The 19679-nt window shown below is 34.9% G+C and overlaps 1 protein-coding gene across 3 annotated transcripts in view; it reads right to left on the reverse strand.

Annotated features, from left to right (window-relative positions):
* The window catches only part of LOC111047815 (hemicentin-1), a 482899-nt gene that overhangs the window by 410683 nt on the left and 52537 nt on the right, over positions 1 to 19679 (reverse strand). The gene's annotated exons all lie outside the window — the stretch shown is intronic.

Here is a 19679-nt window from a genome sequence, read left to right on the forward strand (position 1 = left end):
CAACTTTAAGTCAAGAAATTAAAACTACGAAACAACCTTAAAAATTTACCAACCTAATCAAGCCATCCGCCTCATGCTACAGTCATCACCGAAACAATCGCCTGGTATCATCTGCACAACTGAAAAATAGAAACAAGAATCATAGCATCCACGGAAAATAATTATAAATTAGAAATAACATGAAATTAGTAGTGAATAGGAGGAAAGAAAATAAACAAAGTTTATTTGAAAAAATGTGTAAATCTAACCTCGAAATACAGAATCAATAGAAAAATCTATTCAGAACCAACGCCTGTTCGATAATTTTCTTCGTCCCACCAACCAATGTGTACGAAATCCTAGAGTCAATGTTAATAGAATCAAAGCAATATCGTTAGTTAATTATTGTAACCCATTATTTAATGTGGAATTATAAGTAAAAAACGCAACCAAAAATATATATTTATGTTAATTTGCACGAAATGCGCATGTTCTGTGTTATATGAATGTATCTCTAAAAAACTCCAAAGAAAATGAAATTCTTACCTTTAAATGTGAAATTTATTACTGTTGCATCAAAAGATCATGAATTGAAATTCAAATTGATAAATGTAAGACTTAATATTTGTAACCAACATTGATAAAAATCAAGAAAGCCATTTCAAGTGTAACCCTGTTTGTACGCAACGTACTAAGCGCAAATAAGAATTGCTCGAGTCAAACGGTAGACGATTGTCAAGTCACCGAAGTAAAATCACACTCTCACCCAATTTATGTAAAAGCCAAACCAAAGAGTCGAAACCTGTAATAACTATGAAAAAATGATGAAAGTCTATATTTGTTGCAAATACTGTTCGAATCTTAAGAAGTAATATGTGAAATTTTGTATATTTGTTATAGTTATGGGTCTGCTCATAAGCCACCCATGAATGGAAGTTGTGGAGTTGTTTTTAATGAAGGATCCTAAGAGACCTCATTAATTATTGTATTTCGATTGTATCCAATGGAAGGAACAATCAATTATTTATTTTCTCGTAGCCAAAAGTGCACGATATATTGTTTTTAGTGTTAAGTGTTGAGTTTTCGTAGAAGTAAGGAGATGAAATAGTGTATTCATCACAATATCGGATTTTTCAAATAGTCATTGTTTCGACTCGTCTCCCAATTACCTATTTAAAATATCCTGGGGGCTTTTGTGTGATGAATCTTTCAAATAGATCTCATGAAAAGAGAGAAAAATTGTGATTACCTTTTAAAATGAAAGAATTTGCTAAAGGAATAGTTAGCGACCGAGCGATAAAGCTTACTTATCAATAACTGTATATTGATAAGAGTACCGTTCTGTACTGAATATTTTTCTAGGAAAATTATTCAATAAAATTATAATTATTTTGCAAATAAAGCACAAATGTTTATGAATCGCTCACTGATTTTGAGGTTACACTTTGTTTACTATCGATCAGATGTTTTAAAAACAGTTCGAACGCAGCTGACTGATTCAAAGTATTGTCAAATGTCACGCTGGCTTCACGTAAGATATAATACCATCTCTAAAAATCAAAACTATCCATAAAGGATCAAGAATTTCAAATAAAAAAATAAAATGTATGTGTTATCGTTGAAATTATTTATTATTTAAGAAATTATATTATATGTCAGGTCTTATTGTAACTAAATAGGTCATAGCATGAAATTATATTATTGATAAAATGGCAGAAATTAATTATAATAATCTCAAACCTAATAAAAATTGTACAAGAATATTAATTTATTAATAATTTAATTCAACTGAACCACATGGTAATTAAATCTCTTGGTAGGTCTAAGCCAATCACAGTGCATAGAAATAGCACCAAGAAGGTGATCGTTTGAAAGCAACACATGTTAATCTATTATCAGACACCAACCCTGCCTTATCAGTTACACTAGCACGTGTACATTGTATGAGAGGAACTATGTCTAGAAGATTAAGCAGTTTTAAGGATTACATAAATTAAATTATTATTGTAATTAAAGGAATTGTATTCTACTACTTGCCACTGACGTCATGTTTACGTCACAAGCGTTCTACCAATGGCAAATTTTTATGCAAATTATTACATTGAGATTCTGAGAAGCAAGGTCTAGCCTAAAAGCTTAGAGAAAAGAGCAGCACTTCCCTTTTGAAATCCTTACCGTGTAGATCTCTTTTTATAGTTACCAAAGACCTATTTGTGAAAATTTCTTGTTCGATTTTAAATGTTCTATTTGTGAGCCGATATTTTAGGCCAATTTATTTGTTATTCGTAAATTTCTGTTCTCATCAATCGATAAATTTAAAAGCTTAAAGTAAATTATCCCTTAATTAATTCGGTGAAGGAGATATTTAAATTAAAATTCCCCACGTGCTGAAACCGAAGCCTGGATTGCCGCCGATCAAACGATTTTTGATCTAAAGAAGAAAACCACGACGACCAAGGAATTTCACGTGAGTTATAAGTCATAAGGGGCCCCAATCTACGCTTCGAAAATATTTCAGTGCAGAAAAACATAAATTTTTCTTCGTTAAATTATTGGCCACGCCGACAAGCGCTTTAGCATTTAAGAGTCTAAAATTTATTCATATTAAATTTATAAGAATTTGTAGTTGATTAACTATCCTCCGCTGCCTGAACCACGACCCCGAGCATTTTTAAAAAATATTTTTTATAATTCATTTTTTCACTATTTTTTCAAAATTGTTCAATTTTATCAATCGTAAAATTCTGTTGAATCACGCATGGTATCATGCAAGCACAAGAACATTTTTAACTCCTTCTGTTAATGCTAAATTATTATCAACCTGTAAATCAAATTCTGAATCTGCACTGTATGATTGCATATTTTATTGTAATATATTTCAGTTTTGTTAATTCGCTTTCTGAGTTCGATTATTTCTTAAGCCTGTCAATTATTGTGTCTGATACGTTCTATATCATCAAGAACCGATCGAATACGATCATTGGAATAATTGAATCAAGCTGGATATTGGAACAGGTCTAAGTGGATGTAGCGAGTGGGGTCAGATCGAGATATTTATTCTTTGTCCTTACCTGCTCATATATCAGCTTTTATCTGTTACCTACCTCGACTTAGGAGCGAACACATCAATTGTACAGCAGATGCAGCCATAGATCATATAAATTCCTACAATAGAGCTTAAAACCCGACAAGACTCTGTTCTCGAAATATATTCTGAACGATATTTGGTTCGAATACCGTATTTTAATCCTTCAGAACTTATTAGAGACGCAGTCCCGTAAATTAGCTACATCGGGATTTTTGCTCGACCTGTATGATTTTGTATGCTCATTCTTCACAGGTAATAATTTTAAGGTATCCGTATTCAGTGTTTAGCGATCGCTACACTACTTATAAAAATTTCATCACAATACTATTTGTCATTAGAAGAATCAAGGGTGAGCGAGCGTTTAGGCCTCCCGCGATTCCGACAATTGTATTGAATCTTGTAGTGAATCAATCAGTCTGGTGTACACTCAGCGTCCACACACGCAATTACAAAATTTATAGCCGCTACACCATTGACTCAGTACAAGATTCACTCTACATGTGTGAAGCCTTAAAAAAACGCACCACATGATTTGCCGGCCCAACGTGAGGCATTTAGATACAGCATTACATCACCCTACGTGTATTGTCCTATCCTTGGAGGTGAGAGTGACTCCCCCAGGAAGAGCTTTACAACATCTAAGAGTATTTTTTTATTTTTTTAAATTTGGGGTCATTTTTGACTCAACCATACCTTGAGTGTGACCCCAAAGACACCATACCAGTTGAGGGTTAAATAAAAATCGAGCCTCAAATTTTGACATTCAATAACTTTTTCTCCCACCTACTGTCTAAAGTACGGTACTTACTTCACTCCCTGAAACATAATACTAAATTGTCACTTTTTCGCTCTCGGTAGTAAAAAGAAAAACATAAAAAACTCACTAGGGAGGAAAAGTGACACCATTTAAATAACATGGGATGCATCTCTATTTTAAAAGCTTACATTGTAATAGGTAAGAAGGTCTAAGCTGGATGAGGAAGCATATAGAGTAGTCAGTCATTGAGCCAACTAAATTCAATACCTCAACCAGATTTGATCAACATATGAAATCTTATGTTTGTATACTAAAATTATTACAAATTTCATATCACTATACTGAAGAAATGTATAAATATTATTTCCTCCACCTACTGTCAAAAGTACTTACTTGACTCCCTGAAACATGATACTAAAGTGTCACTTTTTCGCTCTCGGTACTAAAAAACAGAAAAACTCCCTAGGGAGTAAAAGGACTTCATTTGAATAACATGGGAAGCATCTCTATTTTAAAAACGTACATTTGTAATAGGTCAGAAGGTCTAAGCTCAGATGAGGAAGCATATAGAGTAGTCATTAAACCAACTAAATTCAATACCTCAACCAGACATTATTTGATCGATATATAAAATTTATGTTTGTATGCTAAAATTATTATTACTAACTTCATATCACTATACTAAAAAAATGTATATATTTTTTTAATTTTATTCCATGTTATTCAAAATATCAGCTAACGAATATTAACTAATCAAATTTGAAACTGGAACTTCATCATAGCTGTAGTTTTGGCTGTCATTGTTGTTACAACTTTAGCCGACAGATAGTGCTGTCGGAGGAGAACTGTGATTACAAGCCAGCTGTTTCTGTTTACTTTTTAGATTATGTTATAACACATTGATAGGTCACATACGTTTTTAAAAATTATTTTATTAGCAGTTTTTATAAAAATGTAGGTGAAGGAAAAATGTTGTGTATATCACGAGTGAAAAGTGCTGTTTTTTCTCCCTCAGTAAAATTGTTGCCCTCGGCTTCGCCTCGGGCTTCAAACTTTTCCCTCAGGGAGAAAAAACAGCACTTTTCACTCTAGATATACAAATAACTATTTCATATTCCATGTTATTTGAAATACCAGCCAACGAATATTTCTCATTAACTAATCAAATTTGAAACGGGAACTTCATCATAGCTGTAGTTGTGGCGGCCATTATTGTTACAACTTTTGCCGACAGGTAGCGCTGTCGGCGGAGAACTGTGATTACAAGCCAGCTCTTTCTGTTTACTTTTTAGATTATGTTGTAACACATTGTTTGGTCACTTACGTTTTTAAAATTTATTTTATTTGCAGTTTTTATAAAAATGTAGGGGGAGGAAAAATGTTGTGTATATCACGAGTGAATAATGTTTCTTCTCCCTCAGGAAAATTGTTGCCCTCGGCTTCGCCTCGGGCTTCAAACTTTTCCCTCAGGGAGGAGAAACAGCACTTATCACTCTAGATAATCAAATAACTATTTCATATGTGTACCGAATTTGATTTTTTTCAGTTGTGTTCGTTATGTTCAGGACCAGGTTTATGGCCTATCAAATTTATAATCCGACTTCAGGACTCTTTCCTACGGTCCTTTAAAGTTTACATGTAATCCTTATGGGAGAAGATTTGTGAGCTAACCACACACAGAAATAAAAATCAGCTGTTCTAATCATTGCGTCATCCAATAACCGTCGGTAGATAGTAGACAAGCGTGTCTTCTGCTTCATAACCACTCATGTATTTTATTCTAAATGCCCCGACTAAGAACAAAATGACTCTTCTTTGTGTAACCATCCAGCTGTGTGGCCTTAGGTTGAAGACTTACATGCTCTAAAGACATAGCTTTGTTTTGAATAATTGTGCTGTCTTCAGTGTTAAGAATTAATTGATTTTTAGTAAATTATTCAGTGACAGTTGTTACATATTTTAGTTATATTAGTCACATATATTCAGTTACTTATTCAGACTTATTATATTAATCGATCTGTTTTTCAAGTTTCTTTTTCCTAATTCACAAAATTTTGATTCCTTATAATGCTGCGGTACGAACGACATCCAAACTTGGATCATATAACTCGAAATGCTGTGAATTTAGAATATGCTTGGGAAAATCAGCAGCAAGGAGATATACCATTCAATTCCCAGCGAGATGCATTCAGCTGTAACTCGGCAATCGAGTACAGTTCACTGTCAATAGTTGCTATTGGTACAATGAACATTGTATGTCAGTACTGTGGGGCATATAAGTATAGAAATGAAGTACCCGGATTGTGTTGCGACAGTGGTCAAGTCAAATTGTTTCAATTTACTCCAACACAAGAACAACTTCATCCATTGGGTTCTCCACACATTTATTGAAAAATATCCAGCAATACAACAATTGCTTTCAAATGACATCATTTGGGGCAACAAAAATTGTTCAGGATAGATTTATGCCTACTTTCAAAATTCAGGGACAAATTTATCACTGAACTGGTTCCCTATTGCCAATCACAGATAGTGACTACAAATTTTTGCAAATCTATTTTATGGGTGATTTAGAAAAACAAGTCAATCAGCGTTGTGCACACAACACTTCGATAAAAAGGCCAATTGTTGAACAACTCCAAATATTTTTTCCATCAACACATGCATTGATGACTATACATTCAAGACTGTACTAGACCGCATGCCATCTGATTACCACAAAATTGTCATCAGAGGTGATAAGACACCTGCCGGACAACACCCAAGACGTTTCAATGCCCCTACAATTGACGAAGTGTGTGTGAGTGCTTCCATTCAAAACAATAAGCAAGAAGCACCTGGATGCAAAATGCTGCATCGCGCCTCCTCAGGTGTGCATCCAGCTAAAGTTTGTCATGAGATGCATTAACTATTTGGCGGTACGAAGTTCGCCGGGTTACCGAGATACATAGCTTTGAATATAGAAATTGGCCATTTTTTGTTTTTTGGAATATGGGCTTAAGCACACTCAACAATACATTTTCCATTTTTCGACCGAATTTGACTTATGATGCATGATTTTGGACCGCCTTGACGAGACGAGAAGAATGAAGTGTGGTACGATGAAATCTGAGCATTGTGTCAAATGTTATAAGTGTTTGAAATTTTGATCCTTGAGGTGTCCTTAAGCGCGCCTCTCCACTAGGAAATAATGAAATGAAGTGCATCTAAGGGGTGATTTTCATAGAACATATTCTTATGAACTTATGTCATTGTGCGAAATATCAATGTGAGGACAATGTAGTTGGTGATGATGGTTGAATCTGAAAATTAGGTGTTTTTCACAATACAAGGAGCGTTGTTGTCAGGTGTACCTGGAAATCTTTATAAGATAGAGCGCTCTACCTGATCTCAGATTGTAGAGCACAAAAATACGTTCGAAGGGATTTTGAATTACACATCTAAATGGTAACAATCGGAAGATATTGTTGATCAAAAACTGAAATTCATCAAAATTTATTTCTATCTTCAAATTTCACTCATTTTTGAAAAATCATAACTCAGTACTCGTTGGAGATAGAGAGTTCCGAATGATCTCATTTTATTCAGAATTTATAATCTAAAAAAAGGCAAGAGCAAATTTCTCTGTCCGATTACGAGATTTGGCATAAATAGTTGAAAACTGGAAAATGAGCCGAAAATACGAGGTTTTTGGGCTATCCTGTACCTAGCACAAGGAAATTTTACATGAAGAAATTGATTCTCGACTTACCTTATGTAGCCTACCCAAATAATATATTGAAGAATCAGAGCTACAATATAAATATATTGCAAGCACATCCCCTATTTTGTCTATATTGACTGGACTAAAAGTAGGGGGTAACATTAGATTATCATTAGAAAAAAATTCACCATAAAAATATGCCAATCAATATGCTTATTGCTAATGATGAGCAAGCTTTGTCTGGCTTTCAAGCATTCTGAAACAATACTGATCCGAGTGTAGGTATTGATTATCTTTGACTGTAATTAGTATAATTCAAAATATAACTACATTGACCTTCCATGATAAAATTACATTTCACTGATTTTCACATATTCAATCCTATAACGATTCGTAAATGTACGTGTAGAAGCTGTATTGGGAATTGTCCTGGTTCGTAATTGGTAGATGTTTCGAAATGATGGAGCAAGAGATATGAAATCCATTACATAGCCAAACTTCCATTCCAGGATAACGAAATTCAAATCCACTATCTGAACAAGCAATCGAACTATCCGTTCAAAGTCCAATGAAACATAGGATGGAATTCTATTGCAGTAGGAAACTATTCGATAATTTGACGATTCGTAACTAAATATCACTGCGGCGAACGGACCTGCGGATGATGATGGCAGTGGAACTAGTTTACAATCAAAACAAACAACGGAATAAAATAGAAACTGGTTATCTATGTGGAGCGCTAATAGATTTTTGGGACGGGCTACATGGAGCTTCCATCAAATTGGGAAATACAATCATCCTAATAACAGGTTGTACGCTCAGAAGCAGGTAAAAATTATTATTATTCCAGAAAAATAATCTGAGTTGTTATTTCAGAAGTGAGCAGAAATTCTGAGATGGACAAATACTTTCAAATATGATTTTACAATCGATAACAACACATAATTCCCAAAGTATATTTTCTCCGACTGCAAAATAACCCAAATTATTTATCAATTTGCGGATAAAAGTGATTGTAGGAGAAAGAAGTGGATCTTTTGCAGTCCTCAAATTGGGTCATGTAAAATAATTGAAGTGATCAGTATTTTTGTGTACGAGGACTCTCTATATTTTTTTTAGTTACCAGTTTCAACTCATAATTATATTGACTAGCCGTTTGTTTTGAAGCGTTATGGATTTGAAAGTTTTCGAGATTCATTGAGATGTGAATGAATCAAAAGTGGGCTTTCAAATCGTTGGGGAGTAGAAGCACTGATCCTGAACGATAAAATTTGAATCGTATCATTTATTTTGACTGAAGACATCAAATGCTGCATAATAAATCGGCTACTTGTGGATTGCCTCAGGGTTACGAAGCGGTGAATGGACGGACGGACGGCCTAGTCAAAACAATGATCAAAATTCTAGAATCAATATATAATTTTACTACATCAGTGACCATTCAAAATCAATCTGCATTAATTTGGAAACAAGCCCGCTCTCAAATAGCCTTTTCCAATCCAAATACATCAATGATGAGAACTGATTTTGGAACGCGGTTTTTCACAAAGAAGCCTCTGTATTATTGATGATTGGTTTATCACTCGGTTTTGCCGCCAATTTCATACTCATAATCATTAATAATCAAATCAAAATTATTCATATCATGAAATCAACCCTAATACTGGGAGCGATGAGAGAACTCATTTATGGAACGATATATTCATTGTAATTCATGAAGCAATTGAGTAATAAAAATATGGTGGAAGCAGATAAGCAGAACAGGATTTTGATTATCTTCTAAATTCACCTGAACATCTGTCATGATCCCTTAAATCAGAAATCAAAAGAAATTTAATCCAAACTTCAATGGGGAAATGAAAAACAGTTTTTAGAGAAAATTGGATAAACTTGCGAAGCGATTGGTGTCGAGGTCGCGCTGATATAAGTTATCGATGCGCCTGCTTCTCCCGTTGTAAAGGTGACCGACCACTTTAAGAACCGAATCTTTCAAAAATCGCTATTTGATGGTTTGAAACCCACCTGAAGCTGTGAGTTCACTTTTATTTCAACATTATCATCATCATTATTCTCATAACCACGCACAAGCCAGAGCTCATTTGGGCATCAGCCTCAGAAAAAGAATCATCTTCATTAATTTCAACAGTTGGAGCAGTGAGCCGAGACCTCCTATTCTGCTCGATACCCTCATAAACCGTTGAATAAATGTGAAGAGTATTCGGAGTCCAGACATTTGTATTTTGAGAATTTTTTATTTTGTAGTGAGTACCTGTTGCATCGATGATTCAGCTGAGTTGAATTCAACTCAACTCAACTGAGTTTATTTCAATCATCAAGTGATGAATGACGTGACAGGAGAGCTGTCTGAAGAGCCACCAGCAGCTTCCCAAATAATGGCACTGTAACGGAGAGCTCATCTTGATGATTGGTTTATCTGGTAGAAAGCAGCCACTACAGCAGCCATCCAGTCTGAATAAAGCTGAAATGGACGGAAAATGGAAGAGAGGATCAACGCACAATTGAGCGCTTGGTTCACTTGATAAGCGAAATATTGACAATTGAGAATGACCTGATTCAATCGTATCGAGCGAGTAAAGGGAACAGATACTGGAGGGAATTCAATTCACTCGGAGGAAACTGATGAGAAAAAGCTAAGATCCAGTTTGTTTGTTTTCCGCCAAGAGGAACGAAGAAGGAAGAGTACGAAAGAAGGGTTGAAGAGGGAGAAAAGATTACAATTGGAGGGATGGTTAAAGTATTGGGTCTATTATGGACGAGTAACAACGTTCATTCCATCACGGCTTGTTCTTCACCCGTATGAAGAATTCTGGCAGGCGAGGAAGAAGATTGCTCGAGCATCCGACAGAGAGAGATCGGGTAGGGAGAGAGATATTGATGACGTTGATCTGGAAAAGGAGGAACGAAGCGACAGTGTTGCAAAAACGGCTGCAGTTCGGGAAGAAATGCTATACAGAGATGTTCGTTCTCTAGAGAAAGAGAGATAACCAGTGTCATGGAAGTATGAGGAGGTGGAAAAGAGAAGGAAGGGTGAGTGATAAAATGAGAACGCTGGCCAATCTGTAAAGAAGGACGTGAGTAGAATTCATTCCAACTCAAACCGACGAGGGACATCAATGAAAAAAAATCCTTCGTTAAAACCGATTCTACTTTTTTTACCTTCAAATCAATTATCAAAGGATTTTTTCGGTTAAGTAGAATATCGGTCTTTTGACAGCTATCGCTTCCAGAACTCATAATCCGCAGTAACTTTGCCGGGAAACAAACCAAAGTTTTGCCCGATACACATCTTCGACAATGAGTTCTCCAGTCAAACTTGGCCATTTCTGCAAAGCTCTTCTTAAACTGTGCTAATGAAGATGCCAGAGTGATTCTCAAACTCGATTCTTAGCCACTCTGATGTCTAGTTATTGCCTTATTTAGTTGAAGAAATGATAAACATGAATAATTGATTTCACTGAACTTATATTGGTTTCGTTATCCAGACATGAGAATCCAAACAATCCAGCAAACGATTCTAATATTTGTGAAATTGCCTCCTTCCAAGGTTTAATTCCATATCATGAATTTGTATCGAGTAATATTATTGTATAATCCCACTCACTGTCGTACATTTCACAATCATTTTACTAACTCATCAAACTGATAATTGTAATAAGTGTAAGAAAAAAGTGATTTTGAATTTTCACTAGTTTCGAGAGTTGATCGATGGATGTGTGTAATATTTCAGTTACTAGTCCTATCAATTTTGACATCATAGTGAAATTATTAACCTTGACAACACCTGGGAGAATTATACACTCGTATAACACTGGAGTGTGGTACATCGCAACTCATTTCTTAAATTTCTCTCTTATGAAATTCGATAAATTTGAAAAATGCTTTCCACAGATCTTTCTTTGTTATATTTCGATGGCCTGATACCAATCTTAGTGGTATCACTAAGATTGAGGACAAAACATTCTTGGAAAAGTTTTTACTCGGGTTTTCGTTGATCAATGTTCTTTTCATTTATATATTTTTTGGTTCGAGAAAGTATTTTTTCACAATTTTGATAATAATTCAACCCACAAAGTGAGATACTAAATAGAAACTTTGAAAAGTTTTCTTGGTGGAATGACGTTGATTAGCATAATTCAAAAACTATATAGATTATTTATAACAACTGCAATATCAGATTGGTGTAGTCGAATGGAAATCTGTTCTGTATAGAAAAGAAACTCTCCACTCTCCACAGAGTGGAGCTCCGTTCAGTGAGAGCTGCACTGAAAGAAGGACTGTGCCTGCTGTAATTCACCTGTGAGACAAGTTCGATTGATGGCCTAGCCTAGTCTGCTGTATCTCACGTCTGTCCAGTTTATGTAGCAGCGTGTTTATAGCCCAATGATTGCCGCTGCAAATAGGATGCGAGTTTTTCAATCGGCAAAACAAAGCAGCCAAAATGGGATCCAAACAAACAGTTTCAACTTCACCTCAACTTCTGTTTGCTTTGGAAATGGCATTGTGCACTGACACACACACACACACACACACACACACACACACACACTCGCAATCACAATCCCTGAACAGACTCAATCGCCGCTATAAATTTTTGGAATCTCGAAAAATCCACGATAATATTTTACGCCAGTGCAGATTGAAGTGGATTCTGCTTATAATTATCATTGACTGAATTGGCGAAGATTGTTTGAGAGATGAGAATCATCGTAGTATTCATCATACAGTATGACATCTATATAATAAGATAGAATAGGGTTGCGTTTGTTCGAATAAAAACATGTCAACTTGTGGATTGCATACGGTACCGAAAAACGGGAATAATTCAGATCTCCAAAATTTGCACATAGATTCTAAAAATATCAATTTCGTGCACCTCAAAGCCCAAATTTCAATTTTCCTTGTCGATTTTTCAGAAATAATGTTTAAATTTCATTCATGGAACATCATACGGTATATCTACATTGTTGTAGAATGTGTTTGTATAAAGTAAACTCATAGAGAAATTGATGGTAACAAAAAAGCTGGTAAAAAGCTGGTAACAATGTGTAGCAATATGGGTTTTGATAAAGGAATCTCATGTTTTGATACAGGAGTTTTGATGCAAATGCTGGCAGCTTATTATAGCGATTGTGATAATATTATATAATTGTGAGTTGTTAAGTTTTAAATATAGTATATTTCGCACCTAGAGCAGAAAATGCGATTTTTTCGGCTCGAAATCGGTTTTCAAAGATTGAGAGATTTAGAGAGGTTTAGATAAGATTGAAAGCCAGAAAAACATTCTTGCCCGTGCTGCGAACGCTTTTTTTCGCCACACACAAAAATAAACAATATATACATATGAGAATAGTTGTTTACTAAGCACTTCCGAAAGCAGAAGTGGAAGGTGATAGCTCTAGCAAATCTGAGGTAATCTGAATACCAGGAAATTGTCCAAGTATTTTTATTTTTTTTCTGATTTGTCTAAATAACCTAAAAGATGATGTTCAATTATGTGGGAGGTTGAGTTTATACTTTTTTATTCTTTCAAATTACAATAAGATGATATTATTATTAATGTTTTAATTATTGAATAATGAACACAAAAAATGAAAAGTTTTTTGATCACCTTTCTTAGTTCCATGTTAGCGGCTAGAAGGGGTACTCTTTCCGGCCTAGGCCGGAAAGAAACCTGTTCTGACGTCAGACGAGAGTCGTCTGCAAACAATGTCTTTCAGATCTACGTAGGGACTGGAAAACCGCTGCTTTCTGTGCAGTGTGGCGGAAACAACTTATCGATTCTCAATCTTTCAAATTTTCGAAAAGCTGTTTTTTGTCATCTTTAAATACGATATTAAACACTGAAAATCATTTACCATAATTCATACAACAATACCGGCGCCGGTACGAGCGGTTGAATATTTCAAATCAAATTTTTATTCACAATAAAAACAGTTGAGGGTCCTGCCAAACCCAAAGGTTTTTCGGCGGGTGCCCAGTTACAGGAAAAAAATGAGTTACAAAAGATAAATGAACTTAGACAAAATAAATATTACACTTCAAAGATTTTAAGTAAAAAATGGAAGAAAACTAATACAAAATGCAAAAATAAAATAAGAAATATACATAATATTTTGATACAGAATTGATAAAAAAGGGAAAAATGAAATTTATTAGAAAGGAATGAAATAAGGGAAAGGGAAAAATTGTTTTACACAAGTAATAGTACATTTTCATCGTTGAGGCAGGCGGCAGTGACAATAAAAGGAAAATTTTAAAACTTCAGCCAGCAAAAATTGAAAAATTCTAATAATGTAATAATGTATTCTGTTATAAAAGTATGTAAGAGTTTTGTATTCAAATGGAAACAATACAATAATTTAGCCAATTAGCCAACATACAATATTGTTCCGCTGACAAATTCCTAAATCGGTGAAATATTGACAACTTTTTCTTGACATAAGAAATTTATTTCAAGTATGATGGAGGTTAGGTAGGTACCGTTATGTACTGAAATTCATGTATCAGGAATGGAAATTTGTTGAACTCAATTGAAGAGCTTTATTATTCAGCTTTTTAAACAAACATTTAAAATAGTACTTGTTGAACTATCTTGAACAAAGTGCTATTAATAATCATTTTCTATTCTATTTTGGGGGCGAATTCAATCGAGGCCCATCCTAACCTATGCTTTCAACTGCATATTTGAATATTTCCGGCATTTTCTGCAATTCATTTGTATCACTACACAAATAGATGAGAAAATTAATGAATATCGTTATGAATTATCAGACAGAAACGAAAATGGAATTACCACATTTATTTTCATTCTTATCACTGAAAAGATATAGGTAAGGATAATGCGATGGACGTTATAACGTTGTTACAAGACGTTCATTTCCAAGTGAATCTGTGACGTACTGGTAAAGCACTGGGTTTTGAAGTGGAAACCAAAGCTTCTAGTTTTTTTGTTCTTATTTTTTTCCTGGAAACGCATTTTTATAAATTAGTTTTTAAAGGAAGTTATTTCTATCACAATTGAACTTGGATTCCATCAATGAATTATTATTTAATGTAAAATTTTGCAATCGAGTTAATTAATTATTAATCTATCTATATATATATATTGTAACATATTTAAATCTGGGTAGATAAAAAGCCCTAACAGAAATAGTAATAGGTCTAAAAATAAAGTAATTGGCTAATATCGCCAAGCAGATAATAAACAAGATTAGATAGCATCAGCTTGTTCTGGCTAAATGGTACAAGAACTTAAAAAGGATTTAAAGGAAGTTTACTACTCATAAATAGATTATTTATAAAATATTTGAAGATTGAGGTTATATAGATGTATTCACGGATCGGTGACCTAGAGATCGATCAAACCGAAGAACGTAGAATCTGACCAAAACCCCTTGGCAGAGCTTTATTGCATTCGGATGGTGTGCAATGTGAAAAAACACCCGTCCACGTGGCTAATTATTAAGTAGCATGGAATTAATATTAATATATAAAATATTAACTAGCATGCAAAGAGCATAAATAAAAAACCAAATAAAAATAATTTAATGTATTCAGGAAATAAGAGTTACCAGGCGCATGAATACCTAATAAAATTTGCATGCACCAATAGTAAAACGGCAGTTAATAGGCGGCAACTGTAGGCCAATTCAAAAATATTTATATATATTTATATAATTGTAGTAGATTTCGTGTAAAAATTTGTGTAATCTATGTTATCAATATGGCTCGAATGCAAAGAAATTATTAATCATATAATCTAAGCAATATCTTGGCATTTTTTGTAAGATCTATTTGAATTTAATGGCGGAGGATTGAGATATTTAAATTCTATGCTAATTTGAAAGTCGGAAAGAGAATCTGTAAAACTTGAGAAGGAAGAACCAGCACTCGCCAGCCAGATGCCACCATAAGAGGACCCCAAATATTTTAGAGCGAAGTACCTTATTAATAATTTTGTAAAAATTAAAGTTAAAGTAAATTATTAAATTTCTTAAAAGACTTCGTGATGCTATTGTGAAGCAGAAGTCATTTTTCATTTTTTTATTAAATTTATAACCCCTTGGAGGAGACGATTCCGGCTACCATATTCCCGGACCACATGGAGTTGGATCGACATCGGCGGCTTATAAGAAGATTTTCGACACGTGAGTGATTAAAATTTGAATTTAGTGATGGGCGCCCTAGTGCTTCGAAATAATCTGATGATCAAAGCTAGCTCGCCGAAAGGGTTATTATAAATTAAGAAATTAATAAGAGTAATACTTGCGCAAGTAAAAAAATTAGTATTAAAGGTATTTAATTGAAAGAAAAATATAGATCAATATTTTAGAAATTTCTATTTAATCAAAGAAGTACGAAATCTAGGCTATCAAACGTATGCATACAATATTTAATTTTTTGCAATACAATTTGCGATAATTTATCATAGTTCTAATTCACTAGATGAATGGCTCTACCTATTCCGTCAGGTGCCGAATCTTGCACCCTGAGATAAAAATATATATTCGATACAAAGAAATCTACTAAGTACTAGAGATGTTAATATATATATATTTGGATTATTAGTGGCTAATTTATCAAGCTGATCTTAGAGCACATATTTTTGATTGAATTATCCAAGTCGACAAGTATTAGCAAGTGCATGTCGCAGCTACATGCAAAGGAATGCATATGATTTTAAGATAAAGGCACATGGTAATGTTTCGTGCCATTAATCTAGAATATAAAGTTTAGCCTGTGATATTTTGCTGATATAAAATTATTGTTCTATTTTTTATATTATATTTTTTATCGCTCTATATATATTTTTTGCCTCGATTGATCTTTGCATTATTGATGTAATATATGTGTGAAATTTTCATGGTGTGCAATTTATTTTTTATTCCTCATCTCTATAGTATAAGTATCATTTTTATATATATTTATTATTTATTGAATTACAAGAGTTATTGGAGAAGCCCATATCTAGGCCTATCAAGATTTTTTAAGACTGAATACTATTAGAAAACCACGACCTAATTATATTAAATCTCATGCTTTACCGACTGATGCCAAGCAGGAGGCTAATCGTTATTTAAATATAAAGAATAACGTGACACAAAGACATGTCGTACCAACGTGGGACTGATGATGAGAGCCAAGCTCATCGAATAATTATTCGAAATTAAGTCAATAACCATATTGAAAATTATAGATAACTTATACGAGTTGTGAGGAAAACTGGTGAAGTAAAATTTGTATTACTTTTTGGGGAATCAATAGCTTTAAATAAAGAGAAATTATATGTTTTAAAGAAAATTTTTTATTATTGTTATTGTAAAAAAGAAAATATATTTTATAGAGAGAGCTATTATATTTTATAGGCCTAAACTGCTAGTCAGAAATCAATGAATAGTATTATTATATTATAAGAGCTTAAGTAATAAATAGGTTACCTGGCTTGTAATGTCCATAGGCCTATCCTCATTTGTGTCCTTATTAATGCCTTGTTGGCCAAAACTTTCACTTTTTTAACAAACACTTGACACTTAATCCATTTTTAAAATATGAGTCTCTTTTCGTCCACGCAAAGTAAGGTAGCAGACACACTGCAGACGGCGATAGTAGCGGAGATCGACGCTGAGGGGGGCGCGATGGAGTCCAACGCCCAGATCTCTTCAATCACCGCCAAGAATCCTGTGAACAGTAATAAACCGTTAAATGTCTCCCAAGAAGCAATAAGAAGGGTTATAGTAGAGGGGATGATCAAGTCATTTTCTAATAGTTTAGAAAAAACAATGACCATGGCAATGAAGGACTTGAAGGCGGAAATGAAGGAAATGCGGGAATCATTGAAGGATACATCGGTAAGAACGGGTAAGGAAACTGCGGACACAATATCAGCATCTACCGCTGAAAATCAAGAACTAATTACAACCGATTTAACAGCAAAATAGATACTGTCACTTGTGAGTTAAACGAAAGAATAGATAACCTACCAGCACAAAACACTTCGCAAATTCATGAAATAGCTCACCCAAATTCTGATATAAACCAAAACATAGTACAACTTAATTCATTGGAGACAGCCGTTGGAGAACAGCAATTATTTTCATCTGAATTAAATGCCAAAGTAGTAGATAATGAAACAGAAGCTTCTAGTCATTGGAAACAGGCCCAAGAGAAGTTGGTACAACTTGAAAGTCAAATACATCAATTTCCGCACGAGAATATAGAGCCTATTCCCATAGCAACGTTTGATTCACTACACAGTTTCAATGAATTAGGCCGTTTTGACAATACAGACCGCTATCTCCAACCTAAAGAATTTATAGATCAGATAAAACTAGTTCAATCATTAACACCCACCTCTTGGAATTTTTGGCGTCTTCGTTTGACTAGTTTATTGATTGGCGAACCCCTGATGTTCTTTCGGAGTAGAGTCCATGAATTTACATCATTGGATGAGTTTGTAGCTGTCTTCCTGGAACAGTATTGGAGCAGAAGTAAACAGTTGGACGTGCTAGCGGACATTATATCATGCGATTTCAACCCTAATTTAGACGGTGCATGTACCACTTTCGTCACTGCCCTACAGTTTAAAAATTCTCAATTGAGCGAGCCCATTAATGAATCGGCATTAGCAAGTATTATTTTAAAGAAGCTACCGTATCAAGTTAGAATGGCACTCGCCACACAACCCATTACTGATTGCAAACAGCTGATAAATCATTTATATGGCATACAGTCTGTGATGGCAATATCAAACCACCGTTCAGACCAGAGATACGCACAAAATCAACACAACTCAAAAAGTAATCAGTATACCAGCCAAAACTATGAACCAGTATCATATGATCACTCTCGATCTACTCCTCAATTTAAACGCTGCTATGATCATAATCAAAATAATTGGAATAGTAGAAGCTTTCAAAATTGTCAAACAAACCATTATCCACAGCTAACCTACAAAAGAAATTATTATTATGGCCGTGATCGATTTAACACAAAAAATGATTACACTCAGAATAATCATAATAGAAATCATAAACCACCACCTCATCAAATTAGTACAACTTATACATTAGCGCATGCAACAGGAATAAATCAACAAAAAACATGGAACCCAGCACCCAACGACCCGCCACCAGATATACAGAAAACTACATCTAAACAATTATGTCTACATGATAACCCCGATACAACCCACACAAGCTCAGAAAAAATAGATAGAGAAAATAAAGATACTCCAGCCTCATATACCACCTTTGTGAACGGTTTACCGAAAATATTAGAAAAACAGATGTTAATACAAGATAAATCACCACCAAAAACCGCCGCTCAACATGTAATTAAAACAGCCCGAAAACATCAACCCCTCTTGAGCCTTATATTCCCCGCCGACGATCCATCACCGCAGGAAGAGCAGCCCGCATATCCAGAGACCGCCACCATGTGTCTGCACGTCACACCCGCGCATCAAGAGTCCGCCACCGCACCCGCGCATCATTCGACCCCACCAAGGCACCCCAATGAACCCAGGATAGAGGACCAAGAGGATGACACCAGGGAGGACGGACTACCGGACAAGAGGAGCGCCCACCGCAAGGCCCGGAGACGGAGGCGCCCGAGGACACCCGACCGGCATCAGGACGAGGAGGATGGACTACATGACCGAAAAAAGAACATGCATCGCAAGGCCCGGAGGCGGAAAAAGCGAAGGAGGAACCGCGCGCGCCGATGGAAGCCGCATGCACGCTTCAAGAGGCAAAGGAGGATACCGGACCGACACCGAGAAGGACAGGAGCGGACCGACGGCGTGCATCCGCGGCACATAAAATGGAGCTACTGATAGGAAAACTATGATTGATTCGTGCATGGGCAACAATAAAATGGATTACTTGTGGGAACTAATAAAGGATAAACGGTGGCTAATAAGATTGGAAGAATTAAAAAATAATATTAAGAAAGTGAAAGTACCCGGATATTATGCTATTGAAAAGATGATAAATGTTTGGATATGGTGTTTAATATTTGTTATGATGGCTGTGATAATATTGAAAAGTGATGCTATAATTAAGACCGTGTTATTGTTGAAAGAATTTATTAGTGTTGATTGGAAGTGTTATATTATTGAATTGTTTATTATG

The sequence above is a fragment of the Nilaparvata lugens genome, chromosome 4 (assembly GCF_014356525.2).
Source record: "Nilaparvata lugens isolate BPH chromosome 4, ASM1435652v1, whole genome shotgun sequence".
NCBI classification, from domain to species: domain Eukaryota; kingdom Metazoa; phylum Arthropoda; class Insecta; order Hemiptera; family Delphacidae; genus Nilaparvata; species Nilaparvata lugens.